Source organism: Anabrus simplex, chromosome 7 (assembly GCF_040414725.1).
Source record: "Anabrus simplex isolate iqAnaSimp1 chromosome 7, ASM4041472v1, whole genome shotgun sequence".
NCBI lineage: Eukaryota > Metazoa > Arthropoda > Insecta > Orthoptera > Tettigoniidae > Anabrus > Anabrus simplex.
This window is the reverse complement of record NC_090271.1, coordinates 158,819,209-158,840,191: the sequence shown is the minus strand read 5'-3', so window position 1 is coordinate 158,840,191 and position 20,983 is coordinate 158,819,209. Positions and strand designations below refer to the sequence as shown.

Sequence of the window (20,983 nt, the reverse complement as noted above, 5' to 3'; positions counted from 1 at the left end):
CCAAAATATCTCAATATTAGTATTTATTTAATACTTTTACCTTCCAGGAATTGTTTTTTCCTCGGACTCAGCGAGGGATCCCACCTCTACTGCCTCAAGGGCAGTGTCCTGGAGCGTGGTACATTTGGTCGGGGTTACAGCTGCGAAGGAGGCTAGTACCTCTCCCAGGTGGTCTCACCTGCTATGTCGAACAGGGGCCTTGTAAGGGATGAAAGAGTGGAAGGGATAGACAAGGAAGCGACCGTGGCCTTAAGTTAGATACCATTTTTCTGGAGAAGAAGTGGGAAACCACGGAAAACCACTTCGAGGATGGCTGAGGTGCAAATCGAACCGTCCTCTACTCAGTTGACCTCCCGACACTGAGTGGACCCCGTTCTAGTCCTCGTACAACTTTTCAAATTTATTGGCAGAGTCGGGAATTGAACTCGGGCCTCCGGGGGTGGAAGTTAGTCGCACTAACCACTAGACCGCAGAAGCGGACTTCAATATTTTAACATACAGAAACTCCAAGTCTACTGTAACAAGTTGAATGATGATGATGCTTGTTGTTTAAAGGGGCCTAACATCTAGGTCATCAGCCCCTAATGGTACGAAATGAGACGAAATGCATTGACAATTTGAAAATGAAAATCCACAGCCTGTTTCCAGTCATTCGAACGGGTCAGGAATGGAATGAATGAAGCCCCCATCTAGCGGCGAGGATAGGACATGTGCCGGCTGCCGAAGCCTGTTGCACTCCTCTGCAATGACAATTTAAAAATCCAAACAGAATTGCAAATAGAAGTCCAATAAAATTTAAATCGTGATGATGAAGAATGAAAGGATAAATATGAAGTTAAAATAATCAGCGGAGCCAACTTACAATACTGAAAGTTAAAAATAATTCCAAAATCGATCCACTGGCTAAAAGATGGCGATGAACAATGATTATGAACCTGAAGCAATCAGTGAATCCGACCCGCAATGCTTCACCTTCCCAGAGACGATATTGAAAAATTAGTATGACTGACTAAAGGGACTGCTTACAAAGCACGACTCTGAATCGATGATTCTTGTAGTCCAAAGGGGTCCAAAATCCAGGTCAACGGCCGTTCATAATGGTACTTACCGCTAGTAAAGTAGAACCATGGTATTTCTCAAGTCGCGGTACTAATCGAGAGTAGCGTAGACTCACGGTGTTCCAAACGTTATCGTGCTACTCACAAGTATTGTACGTCACGCAGGTAACGCAGACCTATGGTGTTTCTCACATAATGCGTCGGTAGATGCAGAGTAGGTCTTGGCCCATAAATGTCTACGGCTTGTCCGTGGTCCAACATCTCTGCATTCTGACCGGCCAACCGAGCAAAGGAGGGGTGGCCACAGCTCTACCGTGGCTACACTCTTCTGCACTCGGGAGACGGGACAGGGCTGGACCTCACGGCTGACCTGAGAATGGTTTTCCATTCTCCTGCACTAAGGCGAATGCCGGGACAGTTCCTATATAGGATACGGCCGCCACCTCCTCACCTTCACCGTAACAAAGTCCGTCTCCATGGCTAAATAGTTAGCGTGCTGGCCTTTGGTCACAGAGGTCCCGGGTTCAATTCCCGACAGGGTCGGAAATTTTAACCATCATTGGTTAATTTCGCTGGCACGGGGACTAGGTGTATGTGTCGTCAAATCGCCAAACCAAAAGACCTGCACCTGGCGAGTCGAACATGTCCTCGGACACTCCCGGCACTAAAATGCCATACACCATTTCATTTTACCGTAACAAATCTCCCAACCTGAGAGACGGCGTCACCGTTTAAGAGGCCCGCCTCCCCCTTCAGGGGAGGAATGGAAACATTTTTAGTAGTAGTAGTAGTAGCAGTAGTCATAGTAGACAGTAGGCAATGGTGTGATGATAAACGGGGTTTAAAGTCAGGTTGTGAGTTTCACAAATAGGAAAAGTCCTCTCAATTTTAATTACTGTGTTGATGGGGTGAAAGTTCCCTTTGGGAATCATTGTAAATACCTAGGTATTAATATGAGGAAAGATCTTCATTGGGGTAATCACATAAATATGACTGTAAATAAAGGGTACAGATCTCTGCACAGGTTATTAGGGTATTTAGGGATTGTAGTAAGGATGTAAAAGAGAGGGCGTATAAGTCTCTGGTAAGACCGCAACTAGAGTATGTTCCAGTGTATGGGACCCTCACTAGGATTACTTGATTCAAGAACTGGAAAGAATCCAAAGAAAAGCAGCTCGATTTGTTCTCGGTGATTTCCGACATAAGAGTAGCGTTACAAAAATGTTGCAAAGTTTGGGCTGCGAAGAATTGGGAGAAAGGAGACGAGCTGCTCCACTAAGTGGTATGTTCCGAGCTGGCAGTGGAGAGATGGCTTGTAATGCCATCAATAGACGAATAAGTTTGAGTGGTGTCTTAAAAAGTAGGAAAGATCACAATATGAAGATAAAGTTGGAGTTCAAGAAGACCAATCGGGGCAAATATTTGTTTACAGGAAGGGGAGTTAGGGATTGGAATAACATACCAGGGAGATGTTCAATAAAATTCCCAATTTCTTTGCAATCATTTAAGAAAAGGCTAGGAAAACAACTGATAGGGAATCTGCCACCTGGGCGGCTGCCCTAAATGCAGATCAGCAGTGATTGATTGACATAATGACGCCACTCGTAGGCAACGCAAACCCATGGTGTTCCTCACATAGGTGTACTAATCACAGGGAATCGTACTATCCCGTGGTGTTCCTCACATAGTGGGTACTAATCACAGGGAATCTTACTATCCCGTGGTGTTCCTCACATAGTGGGTACTAATCACAGGGAATCTTACTATCCCGTGGTGTTCCTCACATAGTGGGTACTAATCACAGGCAGCGCCCAGACCCGTGGTGTTTCTCACAATGGTACTAATCACGGGTACTGTAAACCCGTAGTGAGCCACCCACTAGTGCTACTAATTACAACCCTACGGCGTACCTAACATAGTAGTACTACTCGCAAGTAAAGGCGACCCATGGTTTACCCCGTGTGATGATAATAATGACAAGTTTCATGGTTCTAATTCAAACATCCCTTGGTCGCATCTTTTAGTCGCCTCTTACGACAGGCAGGGGATACCGTGGGCGTATTCTTCACCTACGTCCCCAACCCACAGGGGGTTAACAAATTTAAGAAATGAATAAAAAAGAATGGAAAAAGCCCAAAATATCCGAGATTGGTCGTAAGAGAGCCTACAGACAAGGTGAGGAAGACTAGACGGTTGAGCGTCGCGAACTACAACCAGCTACTGTCTGATTCAAAAGTTCGGATACTCGAGTTTAAACTTCTACAGGAATGAATGGGTGCATCAATCTCAAACCGAATTGCACCAAATTAAAGCTCCATCCTGTCTTCGATTAACAGGCGTTTACAACTGTTTTGTCGTGTGCAGCCGTTGTAATCGGAACCAAAAAAGGACGCTTTTTTTTGGTATTCTACGGACAAACCTCGAATTTAAAACTACGTAAGATCAAAACGAGTCATCCGAACGTGATAAAATGATAATATGTCATAGCATTAAGTTTTCCAAATAATATTTCAACATTTCTAGATTAAAACGCTGTTATCGATTAAATTTGTAATAGGCTTCTCATTACTGCAAAGCTTTACAAAGCTGTGGTTAACATCTTTACGAATGCTGACATTTCTTCATTTCTGCCTAATATATGTATCCTATGGGACTCAGAAGGATTTCACAGCTACTCGAAAATGTTCACCCAGTGTTTTGATGAAATTAATACGAAAATTTCAAATATCATCTACAAAACAATCTCTCAAATTTTACGAACAACATTCACACTTAGCCTGTCAAATACATACGACGTCCTTGAATTGAGCAAATGAACAGGCAGAACTTAAACTTCAAGCATGATTTATATGGTATAATAAAACCAATTTTAAATAATTCTCCTTGGAGGTTTATATTTATAATGGGCAGTCAATTAGAGAGCTCATTATGGGTTATTACAATTTAACCTTACGGTGTGGGACTACTTTTGCTGTGTAGACTTCTAGGGAAAGGCTAACAGCATATCATATTCATATACGTACCAGAAGATGACCCTCAATTTGAAGCGAACTGGTTATTCTTGATACATACCTGCACAAAAACAGAGAAGATAATTATTTAATAGATACTCAGTCAATTAAAAACAAGAATAAGTATTCGCTTAAGAATGTAGTTCTAATTACCCGTTCAACTGCTTCATTATCAGTGTCATACGTGAGGAAATGTGACTAGTTTGTACAATTCAGAACATTAAAGAAGATAATAATAATAATAATAATAATAATAACAATAATAATAATAACAATAATAATAATACACAGGAAACTATTTCACATTCCACTTGAGATGAAACTAAGAGGTTCGAGAAGTTCGCAACCACGTGTCCATGGACAAATGAAAAATTTGGATTCAGAAAGGAGAGTAAGCAAGATCTTCAACTTCTAGGAGTTTTGGAAAACTCAGGTCCCAGCGATAAACGAAACTTGTTAAGATCTAAAAAGGTGTGATGTCAAGAAAAGAGGTCAGAGAAGTGTTCAGAACGAAAATTGTGGAGGTGAAGGATCTGAACGAAGAGAAACCAAGGAGAACATATAAAGACATAGAATGGGCAGTAAGGAGAACATCACGACATCCGTCAGGGAATGAGGAAGTCGTACTGGCTTGGTGGTGCCTCAACAAAGATGACAAGACGTCACACGTCACACAGTTATCATCTGGCGGCCAGCGGTAGTTATTGCGATATGTGAGGAGTAAAGGAATGTGATAATACCGCCCTTTATCCGGTTACGTGTTACTAATAGACATATTCAATAAGATGGAGATTAGTGTTCTATATAACAACCGTCACTGAAGATTTCAACAAGATTTCAGAGATAGATGTAGTCCTTTAATAATAATAATAATAATAATAATAATAATAATAATAATAATAATAATAATAATAATAATAATAATAATAATAATAATAATAATAACAATAATAATTCCGGCTGCAGTAACTCCTGGATGGATTGAGTAACTCAGTAGTTGCTGTTGCCGGTCCTAAGCCCGGATAAAGAAGGATTGGCATTCGGATATAAAACAGATCTCAATAATAACCGTTGTATTCGGAGTGAGCAATTGCCACAAATCAAATTGAGGTTTACAAGCAGACCACCTGAACCACTTGTTCCGGATTTATCATCATCATCATCATTCTTACTCGTCATTTTTCGATATTCTTCAGCCGTCTCTGTTGTCAGCATCTGAATTTATTGCCAATACCAATTGAACAATCCTTAATCAGAAGGCACATAATGTTGAATGAGTTAATTTAAATATATCTAATTTTTTAAAATTTTCAGTTGGGTTAATCTTGCTAGTCATGTTGTCTTCCTGCAGTATCACGCGCTTTCTTTTAATTAAAGGTGGTTAATAATATATTAAAACTTTGTTAACCAGATCCAGTCTTTAACGGTAGAACTCTGTGTCGACATTGGTATCAATGTGAAATGAACCACACCTTCAACATTACACTAAATGAAAAGCGTCATCTTTTGTCAAATGCGATCTTAACGAATTACTATCTTAACATTTTTCCTTACAGGGTACTCACTGCTTTCTCTTCTGAGAATTACACGAAAGAAATCATTTTCCATAGTTTGTCAAAGTACGTTTCGGGAACCAACCATCTTCTGGATTTATGAGTAGTTGTTCTCAGATACCGCCTCATCGCTAAGTGGCCACGGTTTTGACAACTGTGCGTGGGCTTATTGAAATGACGAGTCAGGTCTCTGCGGTTCTGTTTCCACAAAAGATTGGAGGTCCTGTTTGCTATGATCACAGCATTATTATTATTATTATTATTATTATTATTATTATTATTATTATTATTATTATTATTATTATTATTATTATTATTATAACAACCCGGAAGTAAGGCAAAATGCATTTTAATACTGATGGCACATTAGGGAACGATAAGAAATTATAATTTTGACTGTTTTGGGCCTATTTTAGTTTTCACTGCTTATCTGAAAATGTAATAGTTTTGCCTTTTTGCCTTTTTGACTTTTAAAAGAAAGGAAATGTCGTATGGCTTTTAGTGCCGGGAGTGTTCGGCTCGACAGATGCAGGTCTTTTTATTTGACTCCCGTAGGCGACCTGCGCGTCGTGATGAGGATGAAATGATGATGAAGACGACACATACACCCAGCCCCCGTGCCAGCGAATTTAATCAATTATGGTTAAATTTCCCGACCCTGCCGGAAATCGAACCCGGGATCCCTGTGACCGAAGGCCAGTACGCTAACCATTTAGCCATGGAGCCGGACATTTTTGACTTGTTATGGGTATTTAGGTTATCATTTATATATTCAAATTAATCATACATGCATACATAATACATATTCATTCCACGCTATTATGCCTTCCACTATTCATTCGGCAACCCTCTGAATTTACTAAACTCCGCTTCAATTCTGTATTTGTAACTAGCTCTGTGGCCCCGTCTAGCTCTATACCTCTTATTTTTAAATCATTAGAAACTGATTTTCAACATCATCGTCTTGGTCTACCTTTACTTCTCTTACCCTCCGTGACCCAAGTCCATTGTTCTCCTAGGTAACCTACCCTCCTACCGTTAGAGGTGAGTTCCTTAGAACTATGTATACGTAGGGTAGCATCCTGATTCACACAATTTACCGAGCTCAAAACATTTTAAACATTCTACAAATTAAAATTATTATTTTTGCTAGTTGCTTTACGTCGCACTGACACAGATAGGTCTTATGGCGACGATGGGATAGGAAAGGAATAGGAAGTAAGTGCCGTGGCCTTAATTAAGGTACAGCCCCAGAATTTGCCTGGTGCGAAAATGGGAAACCACGGGAAACCACCTTCAGGGCTGCCGACAATGGGGTTCGAACCCACTATCTCCCGGATGCAAGCTCACAGCCGCGTGCCCTGAGAGCTTGCATCCTGGAGAAGATCACATAACGTCTCGAGAGAATTCAGATAAGATTCATAAAGTGGATTAGTTTTGGATTCATGGGCATGCCACACTCTTCAAATAGGTATGAATAATTTGTAAAGGTTCTTGGAATAAATACTAAAGTGACTATAAGTTACATACAGAGTCACTGTAATGAATACGCTGGCAGTGCGCCGAAAATGTGTGAACGCAATGTTAGCAACTAAATGCTTGAAGAGTAAAGTGGACTATCCGGTTATACTGGGGTTGATTCCGCTTCATGTTCCAAGTGGGCGAACAAGGCAGAAATTTACATTCCACCTACCCAAATGTAGGACGGTTGCACACCAAAATTCTTGGTTCATGGACCATAAATCAGCTGGAAGGGTCACTTGACATTTTTCGTCTTCCACTCAATACGTAAAGCCCTTCTCAGGGGTGAATTATGTGTGAATTATTATGTGAATAGTCTATAGTATGTATCTAGCACACTATTATACCAACTAGTGTAGGCTACTGAATGCATGATTCGAAGCAGTGTATCGATTCATTCTATTGTCCGAGTAAATCGATTCACAGGAACGGCGAGCTCACTGCACACGATTCAGCTTACTCCCAGCGGACAGTGCTGAGTGGCGCACTCACTGGACGTTGACGGGGAGCCGAACCTCCGCTCGGCACATCGAAAGAATCGTGAACGAGCGCGGCTCAGTGAGACAAGATACACACGACTCCTTATCGGCTCACTGGAGACTGGTGGAGAGCCGAGCTTCCGCTGCAGCGAAACATACAGTGAGTCATGGTACACTGAAAGAATCGTATGCTATAATGGACTATCGAGCTCAGCTCATTTGAAAATAATACCCATTTGCATTCACTGTCCTCTTCTTACAGGGAGGTTTAAATAATAGATGGATTTATTTGCAGTGTTAAAAAGATAGTCGAAACATAACTCTGAAGTAGCTAGTAAGTAGGTAGGCTATTAGGTTATACTATTTATTAGTTTAATGAATCTTAGTATTATAACTTAGTTGACATTTGACAAACTCTACTCTAGCCTGCCCTATGACTGAGTCATGCTCATGACCACTCAAAAGTACCTGTTTTATTTTGGGAAGAACGGCTCAGTATTCTCTTATCATATGTCACATCGTTGCACAAGACTTCAATCATATGTGGACAGACGCAATAACTTAACCAACAGTATGTTGAATCAGAAAACCAGCGGGCTACGGTACATCTCGGGTAGCCTGTACAAAATATGACGATTTAAAAAATCCTCAGCTGATAGAAAAATACATATATTCAAAAATGACTGAGCGAGTTGTCGTGCGGTTAGTATCGCGTAGCTATGCGCTTGCATTCGGGGGACGGTGGGTTCGAGTCCCACCGTCGGCAGCCGTTAAGATGGTTTTCCGTAGTTTCCCCATCTTCACACCAGGAAATGCTGGGACTGTACCTTAATTCAGGCCATGGCTGCTACCTTCATAATCATAACCTTTCCCACCCTGCGTCGCCGGAAACCTTCGATGTATTAGAGTGACTAGCATTTTTTTCTAAGGATGGAGTTCATAGTATGAAGACCAGATGGCAGCTGCGAGCACTGAATGCTGTTGCTGCTGTCTTACGAGCACATACTACACAGATGCAGTAGGAGCGGTGAATAATGTGCCGTGAACGGAATCAAATGAATCGATTCAGTAACGTGAACGGAATCAAATGAATCGATTCAGTAAAATGAATCGAATGTCTCATCACTACTACCAACCACCACAGAAACACGCAATAGTGAGTACATCCCTCCATATAGGGTTGGCGTCAGGAAGGGCATCCGGACGTAAAACAGGGCAAAATCCGCATGTGCCTGCGACCCCACAGCTGTGGGAAAAGTTGTAGGTAAAGAATAATAAGTCTATAGAATGTACCATATTTGTGGAAAATCTGTGAATATGTATATTTGTACGTACGGTATGTGTACATTTTCTCGTATTGCAGTTATTGAATTTTCTATTACAACATCTGTAATTGGGTCACCCTGTAAATGATAAATATTATTATTGTTAATCAATGGAAATAAAATTAAATAAAATCTCAGTGTACTGTCTTAATAAAAAATAGAGAACAATTTATTTTTATCTTAACAGATAACAAAATAATATTTGCACAAACGATACTTCCGTGCCGTATTAACTTATACACATCTCTGCTGAAAATCCCACTCCACAAGCCAACTGGTCGAGAGGGTTGTCGGATCCCGTACCTGCTATGTAGTACTAAAATGTGATGCAGGTGTGTTTTAAGCAGCTTACATTACACTATTTTTATTATCTTAGTGGCCATTTCACTATTTTAAATGTCTAGTTTCATTATTTTACTGCCTTTTTTTAGCATGAATAAATGCCTGAACTTCCGGGCTCTATTATTATTATTATTATTATTATTATTATTATTATTATTATTATTATTATTATTACGTGTACTAATACTCCAGACAAAAATATTTGTACAAAGTTTACAAACAAGGAGCATCCCAAAATCACACGACCGAATCGCAGAATTTGATCAAAGTGATGGCCTCCTCTTCTGCTGTATGAAGGGAACTTAGTTCACTACGAAATCTTTTATTGGGGCATTCCTCCAGAATGTGATGTAACGTTTGAATAGCACCACAGTCACACGGTTTGTGGAGAGTCTTTGTTCTTGTGTATTCTGCAGGAGATTATTGTTGATCTGTTTGGATTTGCAGTTCCCACACCAGTAAGGGTGATGTGCAATTAAATACAACCATAAGAACTGTCAGTGACACAGTAAGACGTACTCTTCTGAATTTGTTTCCAGTTTCCCTCCCCACATCTGTAGAAAAGCAGCACTTGTGAAAGAAGAAAGAAGTCTCTACAGATGAGTCCGTCCTTCTACATGCAGATCCTTAAGTTCCTACCTGTTAAGCGGCTGAGGGCCAGAAGCATGGCAACACGGCTGCTTGAAAGCTTATTGGACCCTAAAGCGGAATGGTCACGCGAGTTGGAGGCCAGTAGAAGAAATCGCGAGTTAATCAGCAACCCATATGTTCGACCAAGACAAGTGTGGGTACAGCTCAAGAGGTACCGTACTGGCCACGGGATGTGTAACTATCTAAAACAGTAATAGGGTTTCTGTAGGAGCAATAGCCACGTAAAACTGGATAAGCTTCGGCAGCTCATTTCGCATTTACTGAGCGAGTTGCCTGCGCGGTGCGCAATCCTGAAGATGGATTTTTACAGTTTATCATCTCCAACACCAGGAAAATGGCGGGGCTGTACCCTAATTAAGCCCACGGCCGTTACCTTCCCAATCTTACTCTTCTCCCACCACAAAAAAGTCTGTTCATGCTAATGTGGTACTAAACATATAACAAGAAAGAAAAAGAACGACTTCGCGCTCAAACCGTTTCTCCGAAGGAATATAAGAAACGCCCAACTTGTGCGGTTTTGTTCGACGCCCATTTCCGGTCAGACTTTGGAGAATAAATGCAGACTATATAAGAAAGGCAAAGCAAAGCTATTCTCCCTCCGTGGAAACAATGAAGACTCCGGAAAGACGAACTATTTACGTAACCTCGTAAATGGAATAGGGTGGATAATTTCACGCTCAGTGGCTGAGAATTAACCAGGTAAGCATATCTGTAATGAACTGAGATCTCTAGGGTCACGTGCTTCCTCAGAAGTAAAAGCCATGTGTTTCGAATTCTCGACTCCTAGACGGGGTGTATAATGTATAATGATATAATGCTTATATCATGTCTAAAATTATGTGCCGTGAAAGCAATAATAATAATAGCATTACAGTAAAGGGCAAGAAAGATGGAAGCAGCATACCAGTTATGTCGAAATGTCTACAATAAAAAATCAGTTTTTTCATTCATTGCAAAAATCAGACATTACAACACTGTCATCAAACCAGAAAGTCTATATGCGATCGAATGTATTCCACTGAACAGGAAGGGCTTACTAGAAAACATTGAAAAGACAGAAAGGAAGATCTTGAGGAAGATACTAGGGCCCAGGAAAGTGGGTCAAGAATTTAGACTGCGACCAAATGAGGAACTATACAAAAGGACCGAAAAAATCACAACATCCTTCAAGAAGAGAAGACTCTGTTTCTACGGACACATTAAAAGAATGCCACCAGAGAGAACAGCCAAGCGAATTCTGGAATACATGGAGAACAGGAAGACACAAACTAGCTGGCTTAAAGGGGTCAAGGAGGATATCGAGGAAAATAATATATCACAGCAGGCAGTGTACAACAGACAGGAATACAGAAAAATCATCAACAAAATTAAGGGATTCCAAGATCAAAGTAGCAAAAAACGGACCGGCAACAACTGGTCACGAGAACGTAAAGAAGCCCACTCCGAAAGGATGAAGAAGTACTGGGCCGATCGAAAGAGGAAGAACCGTAAATGAATGATGCTTAACGTGGTCCATAGTAGACCCATTCGAAAAGAATAATAATAATAAATAACCCCACCAACCTGGTCCCAGTATTTCGAAAGCCAGGCTCGGCTTGTCACAAGTAAGGACTAAGGGTGAATGATAGAGGGGTAACAACTCTTTAAGAAACCTTTGTCGAGCTGGCCCGGCTGGCAGTACACAAGAACCTCGTTTATTCGGATCGAAAATAATAAATATTTTTACATGTACAGTATTTCTTTTACGGGGTCGATTGTCCTTGAATGTCTTTTCCGCCGAGGGTAGTTAAGGACAGGAATTGGAAGTACGTTGGCCGTGGTCTATCAAAGATACCGTCCCGACATTCGCCTGGAATTGAGAATGGGATACCGTGGATTCTTCTGAGTTCCTCGATGCTCGGACTAGATGTGAACGACGTAAATGACTGGTTGAAAAATTACTGTAATTCAAGCTACGGCATAATGACAGATGAATAAATTCCTCGGCAGGTAATGACGAGAGTGATGGTGAATTCGAAAATGAAACCCGCGCTCCATCAGAAGAAACAATGACTCATGGAAATGCAACAATGCAGCTCGGCAAACTGATGGTCTACTTAGAATCCCAGACTGAAACCACACCGGCAGAGCTGATGTTAGTAAAAGGTCTTCGTGATCGTGCTGCGCGCAAACGCTATACAAATAGAAAACGCTCGCACATTATTTTAGTGGATAAAACATAGTCGTAAATGTAAGAAAAGTGTCGGTATATTTCTTTGTACAATTGAAAAAGGGTATTACTGTACAACTTATCTAGATATATAACATGTAGGCCTACTGTATTTGTCTTCCGGGTTATCCGGATTTTCGATAATCCGGATCAGTTCCGGTCCTACTGAATCCGGATAAACGAGGTTTTTGTGTAACATGTAAGGGCTCCTTGCTAGGGTTACGCTGAAGATGGTCAACTGTTTCTGAAAGCGGATGAGGACAACTATGCCCTGACGGTTAATAAACCGCAGGAAGCATCTGATAACAGCGTCTGCTCTTCTGTGAAGCGGTCTGCGAGGCTTACAACAACAGTTTTGGTAGCAGGAAGGAGCCACCCGGCCATTCTCTCATTAACACCCAAGTATCTTGGATACGTCGTCAGAAAGAAGACACTGCCCCAGCTGGTAACTGTTCACAGGAATTCAACGCTCCTAGTAGCGCAAGCAGGTCTTTGAATTCTGGGAAACCTGCACCTAGATGCTTAGTTTATTACTGGATATCGGAAACAAAACTGAAATAGAATAATGAAAATGAGGAGCCTGGCTGAAATAAATGGAAGTATTTTCAGACTCAGCTACGACTTCGTGGCTCTTTTTACAATTTGTTTAACGTCGCACCGACAGAGATAGATCTTATCGCGACGATGGGATAGGAAAGTTCTAAAAGTGAGTAGGAAGAGCCATGGCAACAACTAAAGTACAGCCCCGACATTTGCCTGGTGTAAACATGGGAAACCACTTCATCTTCAGAGCTACCAACAGTGAGATTCGAACCCACTATCTCCCGAATGCAAGCTCACAGCTGCGGTCGGTCCTCATGCTTCTTCAGGATTGGGAGCCCTAGGAGATTGCCCTCCTAGTTGCCGATAATAACCAGCAGCATGTGTCGTGGATGCATTCTCATGTACTCACCCACAAAGGGATGAAGCCAGTGCATTTTTAACTCATTACGACTGGTGTATCTAGGAAGAAAACAATTATATCTGTAGAGAGTAAATTATTAACTTGTTGATTGCATTTGTTGAAATAGTAATTATGTGTGGAATTTATTTATCATTAAAATTCACTATTAATTTGGCGAATGTTTGTGAATAGCAAATGGAATAACATTCACTACAAATATGAATTACTCTCCGTTTCAACCTCTGTGTAAATTAATTATGTTGTCACGGGGGACATAGATATTATATTATTCGAAGTCAAAATTTCGTAAATGTTTCCATAAGTCAATAAAGGCGCTAACTACGCTCCTCTGATACACGGAGAAGCATAGAGGTATGGATATGACATTTCCTGTCCTAGCACGCACAGATGACGCACACTAGTTGCCATAGTTTCACGCTGTCGGAGCAAAACTGTCTAGATAGACTCCCAACCAAAAATGACGTGATGGAGACTCAAACCAGTGCACCTTATATTACGAACCCATCACCTTAGACAGTACGCAAGGACAACACTTCCCTGAATGCTGGCTTATCAGTCAGTCACCATCGACCTGCGTTTAGGGCTGTCGCCCAGGTGGTAGATTCCCTAGCGGTTTCTTTACCTAGTCTGTTGTTAAATGATTTCAAATAAGTTGGAAATTAATCAAACATCTCCTTTGATAAATTATTCCAATCCATAATTCATGTTCCTGTAAAAGAATATTTGCCCCAGTTTGTCCTCTTGAACTTCAACTTTACCGGGCGAGTTGGGCGAGCAGTTACGGGCGCGCAGCAGTGAGCTTGCATTCGGGAGATAGTGGGTTCGAGCCCCACTGTCGGCAGCCCTGAAGATGGTTTTCCGTGATTTACCATTTTCACACCAGGGAAATGCTAGGGCTGTATCTTAATTAAGGCCACGGCCGCTTCCTTCCCACTCCCAGCCCTTTGCTGTCCCATCGTCGCCATAAGACCTACCTGTGTCGGTCCGACGTAAAGCAAATTGAAAAATACCTTCAACTTTATCTTCATGTTATTATCATCTCTACTCTTAAAAGCTCCACTCAAGCTTATTCGTCTACTGATGTAATTCCATGTTATCTCTCTACTGACAGCTTGAAACATTTCGTTTAGTTGAGCAACTCGTCTCCTTACTACCAAGTCTTCCCAGCCCAAAAGTTGGCAACATTTTCGTAGCACAACTCCTTTGTCGGAAATCGCCCGAAACAAATCGTGCTACTTTCCTTTGGATCTTTTCCAGTTTTCATATCAAGTAATCCTGGTGTGGGTCCTATACACTAGAACGAAACTTTAATTTGGCCATCAGCGGATGCAGAGTAGGTCTCGGCCTGCACGTGTCCGGCAGCTCTGCACTCGGACCGACCAACCGAGCAGAGGAGCCATGTACCGTGGCTCTTTGCCTCTCCATTCGGGTGACGGAGAGAGGATTCTCCCCACCGTCGACTGTCCTGAGAATGGTCTGCCGTTGTTTTCCATTCTCCTGCACTAAAAGGCGAATGCCGGGATAGTTCCTACTTTCGGCATAAATTGACCAAAAGCATTTCCCTTCTCACTACTCAGACTGAATACTCGATATGAAATTCCGAAACATCACACTGAGGATTGCCAACGAAATGTCATTGGTGAGTTAAAAATGTTTGAGTAGGTTAAGTAAAAACTTTGGTCAATACCTGGTTACATGCCTCTGTTCTGTTGTGTCATGTCAGATTTCCACTGAGAGTGTGGCGCTAGTGCCGGCGGCTGGAGACGTCACTGATGGGAGGTGGTTGTTTATATGTAGCCTACTACCTTGGGCAGACAGCAAAATGAATTTCTCCATAGAGTGTCTATCATAACAGGAGAGTATTTGCCCGTGGGGGGCTCATGATAATTGAACTTACTGAACGCATGTCGGAGTCTTTCAATCGAACATTTTAAACCCATCAAAAGAAACCCAATAATTGTGAAGTTTACTATCAGTCTCTAGTATTTAAGGTTTTTGGACTGACCGAGCGATCCTCCTGTGGGTGGGGGCGGTAGAATAACACTCATGGTATCCCCTGCCTGTCGTAAGAGGCAACTAAAAGGGGTCGCAGGGGCTCTGAACTTTGGAGCGTGGATTGGCGTCCACGGGGCCCTTAGCTGAGTCCTGGCATTCCTTCCACTTACTTGTGCCAGGCTCCTCACTTTCACCTACCCTACCCGACCTGCCTTGGTCAACTCTTATTCTTTTCCGACCCCGACTGTAATAGGTATGGAGGCCTAGGGAGTCTTTCATTTTCACGCCCTTCGTGGCCCTTGTCTTTCTTTGGCCGATACCTTCATTTTTCGAAGTGTCGGATCCCTTCCCTTTTTCTCTCTGACTAGTGTTATATAGAGGATGGTTGCCTAGTTGTACTTCCTCTTAAAACAATAATCACTACCACCACCTGAACCGAGCGAGTGGCTGCGTGGTTTCGTCAAGTAACTGTCAGCTTGCATTCGGGAGATGATTGGTTCGAAACCCACTGACAGCAGAATCGTAGTTTCCCAAATTTTTGCTTGGGGCTTTACGTCGCACCGACACAGATCTTTCGGCGACGATGGGATAGGAAAGGCCTAGGAGTTGGAAGGGAAGCGGCCGTGACCTTAATTAAGGTACAGTGGGATTCGAACCTACTATCTCCCGGATGCAAGCTCACAGCCGCTCGCTTCTAACCGCACAGCCAGCTCGCCCGGTAGTTTCTCATTTTCACACCAGGCAAATACTAGGGCTGTGCCTTAATTAAGGCCATGTCCACTTCCTTCCCACACATAGGCCTTTCCTATCCCAACGTCGCCATAAGACCTATCTGTGTCGTTGCGACGTAAAGCAAATTGCTGCAGGACTTGCAACGTGGTACTAACTCAATACTTATAACAAATCTACAGTCAGTGTCGCCACTAGCAGCGCCAGGGTTTGACTGTCGCATCGGTGCAGTCCTCTCCTGCATTCTTGTCGTGAAGTCCACCCTGTGAGTGGGGGTCTCCCCTTCCTGTCTTGAGAGAAGAGTAACAGGGGTGATGGGTTAGCAACTACGAGGATTCTAGCATAGTTTCAACTTAGTGTGGTCTACCAGACTCATCACTTTCACATTTCATATCCAACATCCCTTGATTAAATCCTGAACGCTTCCGACCTCAAGAGTATTAGGTTTGCGAGGATTAGGCAGTCTTTATTTTCACTTCTTTTGTCCATTCTTTTCTCGATCCCATATTTTCACCTCACAAGAGGTAGACTGAACTGTTCGGTTAAGAATGCGATTAGGGAAAATAAAATAAAATAAAATAAAATAAAATAAAATAAAATAAAATAAAATAAAATAAAATAAAATAAAATAAAATAAAATAAAATAAAATAAAATAAAATAAAATAAAATAAAATAAAATAAAATAAAATAAAATAAAATAAAATAAAATAAAATAAAATAAAATAAAATAAAATAAAATAAAATAAAATAAAATAAAATAAAATAAAATAAAATAAAATAAAATAAAATAAAATAAAATAAAATAAAATAAAATAAAATAAAATAAAATAAAATAAAATAAAATAAAATAAAATAAAATAAAATAAAATAAAATAAAATAAAATAAAATAAAATAAAATAAAATAAAATAAAATAAAATAAAATAAAATAAAATAAAATAAAATAAAATAAAATAAAATAAAATAAAATAAAATAAAATAAAGTGCTAGCTTCTCTACACGCGCACCCCGATTTGCTATAAAAGGGGGGCGCTCCCTGGACGAGCGGTCAGTCTGGAATGGTTCGGAGAGGAGACGGATAGTCTGGGTGAAATACCATGAAGAGAATCTCAACTTCATTATCAGTATTGAAATAGACTGATTAGTTGTTACCACCCCGGCTAGCCTCTCCAAGGGCCAGGGAGTTGGCCGTGCGGTTAGAGGCGCGCGGCTGTGAGCTTGCATTCTCTACACGCGCACCCCGATTTGCTATAAAAGGGGGGCGCTCCCTGGACGAGCGGTCAGTCTGGAATGGTTCGGAGAGGAGACGGATAGTCACAATTAAAGTGCACCCCGATTTGCTATAAAAGGGGGGCGCTCCCTGGACGAGCGGTCAGTCTGGAATGGTTCGGAGAGGAGACGGATAGTCACAATTAATTGTTATCTTCCACGGCCCCGGGGAGCTCCCCCGGTGTTCCGTGCTACCCCACCCTCACCTCTTATGGATGAGGCAATCAAGGATCTTCTCGATAACCGCATTATTCAACGCGACCAGCCTAGTGCCGCGTTCCCCGTTTTCCTAGTCCCTAAGGATAACGGGGACGCCCGCATCATATACGATCTATCCACATGGACACCATATATCCAGCGCCCCAGCTTCTCACTTCAAGGCCCGGCTGAAGCCCTAACGGCAATCCCTACATACCACACGGCTATTAAGATAGATCTAACCAGTGGATTCTTTCAGCTCAGCATCACCCCATCAACCCGACACAACTGGGGGATCCGGTATCGTGGACAATCTTATAGCTGGACCCGCTTACCGATGGGCCATGCTCTTGCCCCATCGGTTATGCAAAGGTGGGCACGAGCAGTGGCAGAAATTCTAGAGTCGGAATTCCCCATCAAGGTCATCACCTATCTAGATGACTGGCTCATTCATGGCCCGGACATGTCACCAACCGTGGTAGAAGGCCTTCTACTGTACCTCACCGTCGTCATGGGCATCACCATAAACCGCAGGAAGTCTCAGCTGGAGCCAGTACCCATCCTAACTTACCTAGGCGTCACAATCGACATCCAGGCAGCCGAGGTCTCTCTTCACCTAACAACGCAGGAGAAGATCCACCAACTCGTGCGGATCCTTCCAACAGCCACCGAACAGGAACGAGAACAAATAGCAGGGTATATCTCCTGGTGCGCCTGGGTGATGCGGTGGCCGTTCTTCCTTTCGAAGCATGCGCTCACAGGGGAGGCGTATTGGATTCGTAGACTCCTGACACCGCAGTTCGTCGCCAGCCCGCGCAGGACCAGCTACGACCTCCCAGAAGACGCCATCTATACGGACGCCACACCGGCCTCCATCGCTGCGGTCGCTCCGCAACACCACCAGGCATGGGCCCAGGCGTTTCACCGACCAGCACCAATACACGCCGCCGAGACAGCAGCGGCGATCACCGGAGCCTTGTGGTACCTACAGGATATCCCATCGGATGCCAGGACCCTCATAGTGTTCACCGATAGTAATGTTGCTTTGTGGACTTTGAGGACAGGTCGTGGGCCTGTCCTCCATTCTCATGCATACATTGTAGCCTTGTACATTGAATTAGTTAATAAAGCTATGGAGAGGGGGGTCACCCTCTCGTGGCGTTCCGTCGCCTCCTCGGCCAACCCGGCTGACCGCCCGTCCAGGGAAGTGCTAGCTTCTCTACACGCGCACCCCGATTTGCTATAAAAGGGGGGCGCTCCCTGGACGAGCGGTCAGTCTGGAATGGTTCGGAGAGGAGACGGATAGTCACAATTATCCGTCTCCTCTCCGAACCATTCCAGACTGACCGCTCGTCCAGGGAGCGCCCCCCTTTTATAGCAAATCGGGGTGCGCGTGTAGAGAAGCTAGCACTTCCCTGGACGGGCGGTCAGCCGGGCTGGCCGAGGAGGCGACGGAACGCCACGAGAGGGTGACCCCCCTCTCCATAGCTTTATTAACTAATTCAATGTACAAGGCTACAATGTATGCATGAGAATGGAGGACAGGCCCACGACCTGTCCTCAAAGTCCACAAAGCAACATTACTATCGGTGAACACTATGAGGGTCCTGGCATCCGATGGGATATCCTGTAGGTACCACAAGGCTCCGGTGATCGCCGCTGCTGTCTCGGCGGCGTGTATTGGTGCTGGTCGGTGAAACGCCTGGGCCCATGCCTGGTGGTGTGAATTGAATTGGTTCTGCCTCCTGCCCCGCTGAACGACTGCCCAGAGCCAACTGCCCCCCGTGCTTATATAGCCGATTGGCTTGCACGTGTATAGACTACACGCGCACCCCGATTTGCTATAAAAGGGGGGCGCTCCCTGGACGAGCGGTCAGTCTGGAATGGTTCGGAGAGGAGACGGATAGTCACAATTGTGACTATCCGTCTCCTCTCCGAACCATTCCAGACTGACCGCTCGTCCAGGGAGCGCCCCCCTTTTATAGCAAATCGGGGTGCGCGTGTAGAGAATAATTGTACTATCCGTCTCCTCTCCGAACCATTCCAGACTGACCGCTCGTCCAGGGAGCGCCCCCCTTTTATAGCAAATCGGGGTGCGCGTGTAGAGTGACTATCCGTCTCCTCTCCGAACCATTCCAGACTGACCGCTCGTCCAGGTAGCGCCCCCCTTTTATAGCACCCCGATTGCTTCTCTACACGCGCACCCCGATTTGCTATAAAAGGGGGGCGCTCCCTGGACGAGCGGTCAGTCTGGAATGGTTCGGAGAGGAGACGGATAGTCACAATTTATAGCAAATCGGGGAGAATAATCGTTACAAATTAATCATATTTACAAATATTGTTCAAAGTGATGTGCAAACAGTCTCCAGGGCAATTCAATTGTGACTATCCGTCTCCTCTCCGAACCATTCCAGACTGACCGCTCGTCCAGCACCCTCTCCGAACCATTCCAGACTGACCGCTCGTCCAGGGAGCGCCCCCCTTTTATAGCAAATCGGGGTGCGCGTGTAGAGTGACTATCCGTCTCCTCTCCGAACCATTCCAGACTGACCGCTCGTCCAGGTAGCGCCCCCCTTTTATAGCAAATCGGGGTGCGCGTGTAATTGTGACTATCCGTCTCCTCTCCGAACCATTCCAGACCGACCGCTCGTCCAGGGAGCGCCCCCCTTTTATAGCAAATCGGGGTGCGCGTGTAGAGAATAAATAAAATAAAATAAAATAAAATAAAATAAAATAAAATAAAATAAAATAAAATAAAATAAAATAAAATAAAATAAAATAAAATAAAATAAAATAAAATAAAATAAAATAAAATAAAATAAAATAAAATAAAATAAAATAAAATAAAATAAAATAAAATAAAATAAAATAAAATAAAATAAAATAAAATAAAATAAAATAAAATAAAATAAAATAAAATAAAATAAAATAAAATAAAATAAAATAAAATAAAATAAAATAAAATAAAATAAAATAAAATAAAATAAAATAAAATAAAATAAAATAAAATAAAATAAAATAAAATAAAATAAAATAAAATAAAATAAAATAAAATAAAATAAAATAAAATAAAATAAAATAAAATAAAATAAAATAAAATAAAATAAAATAAAATAAAATAAAATAAAATAAAATAAAATAAAATAAAATAAAATAAAATAAAATAAAATAAAATAAAATAAAATAAAATAAAATAAAATAAAATAAAATAAAATAAAATAAAATAAAATAAAATAAAATAAAATAAAATAAAATAAAATAAAATAAAATAAAATAAAATAAAATAAAATAAAATAAAATAAAATAAAATAAAATAAAATAAAATAAAATAAAATAAAATAAAATAAAATAAAATAAAATAAAATAAAATAAAATAAAATAAAATAAAATAAAATAAAATAAAATAAAATAAAATAAAATAAAATAAAATAAAATAAAATAAAATAAAATAAAATAAATAAAATAAAATAAAATAAAATAAAATAAAATAAAATAAAATAAAATAAAATAAAATAAAATAAAATAAAATAAAATAAAATAAAATAAAATAAAATAAAATAAAATAAAATAAAATAAAATAAAATAAAATAAAATAAAATAAAATAAAATAAAATAAAATAAAATAAAATAAAATAAAATAAAATAAAATAAAATAAAATAAAATAAAATAAAATAAAAT

General features: G+C 41.3%; 1 protein-coding gene across 2 annotated transcripts in view; it reads right to left on the bottom strand.

The window, feature by feature from the left end:
- The window catches only part of LOC136877394 (ABC transporter G family member 23), a 245,551-nt gene that overhangs the window by 137,341 nt on the left and 87,227 nt on the right, over positions 1-20,983 (bottom strand). Inside the window, exon 2 of one of the 2 annotated variants that reach the window (XM_068228629.1) lies at positions 4,082-4,130. The exons of the other annotated variant lie outside the window; for it this stretch is intronic. The gene's annotated coding sequence lies outside the window, so the exon portion shown is untranslated. The remainder of the gene's footprint in view (positions 1-4,081; positions 4,131-20,983) is intronic. 2 annotated transcript variants of the gene reach the window in all.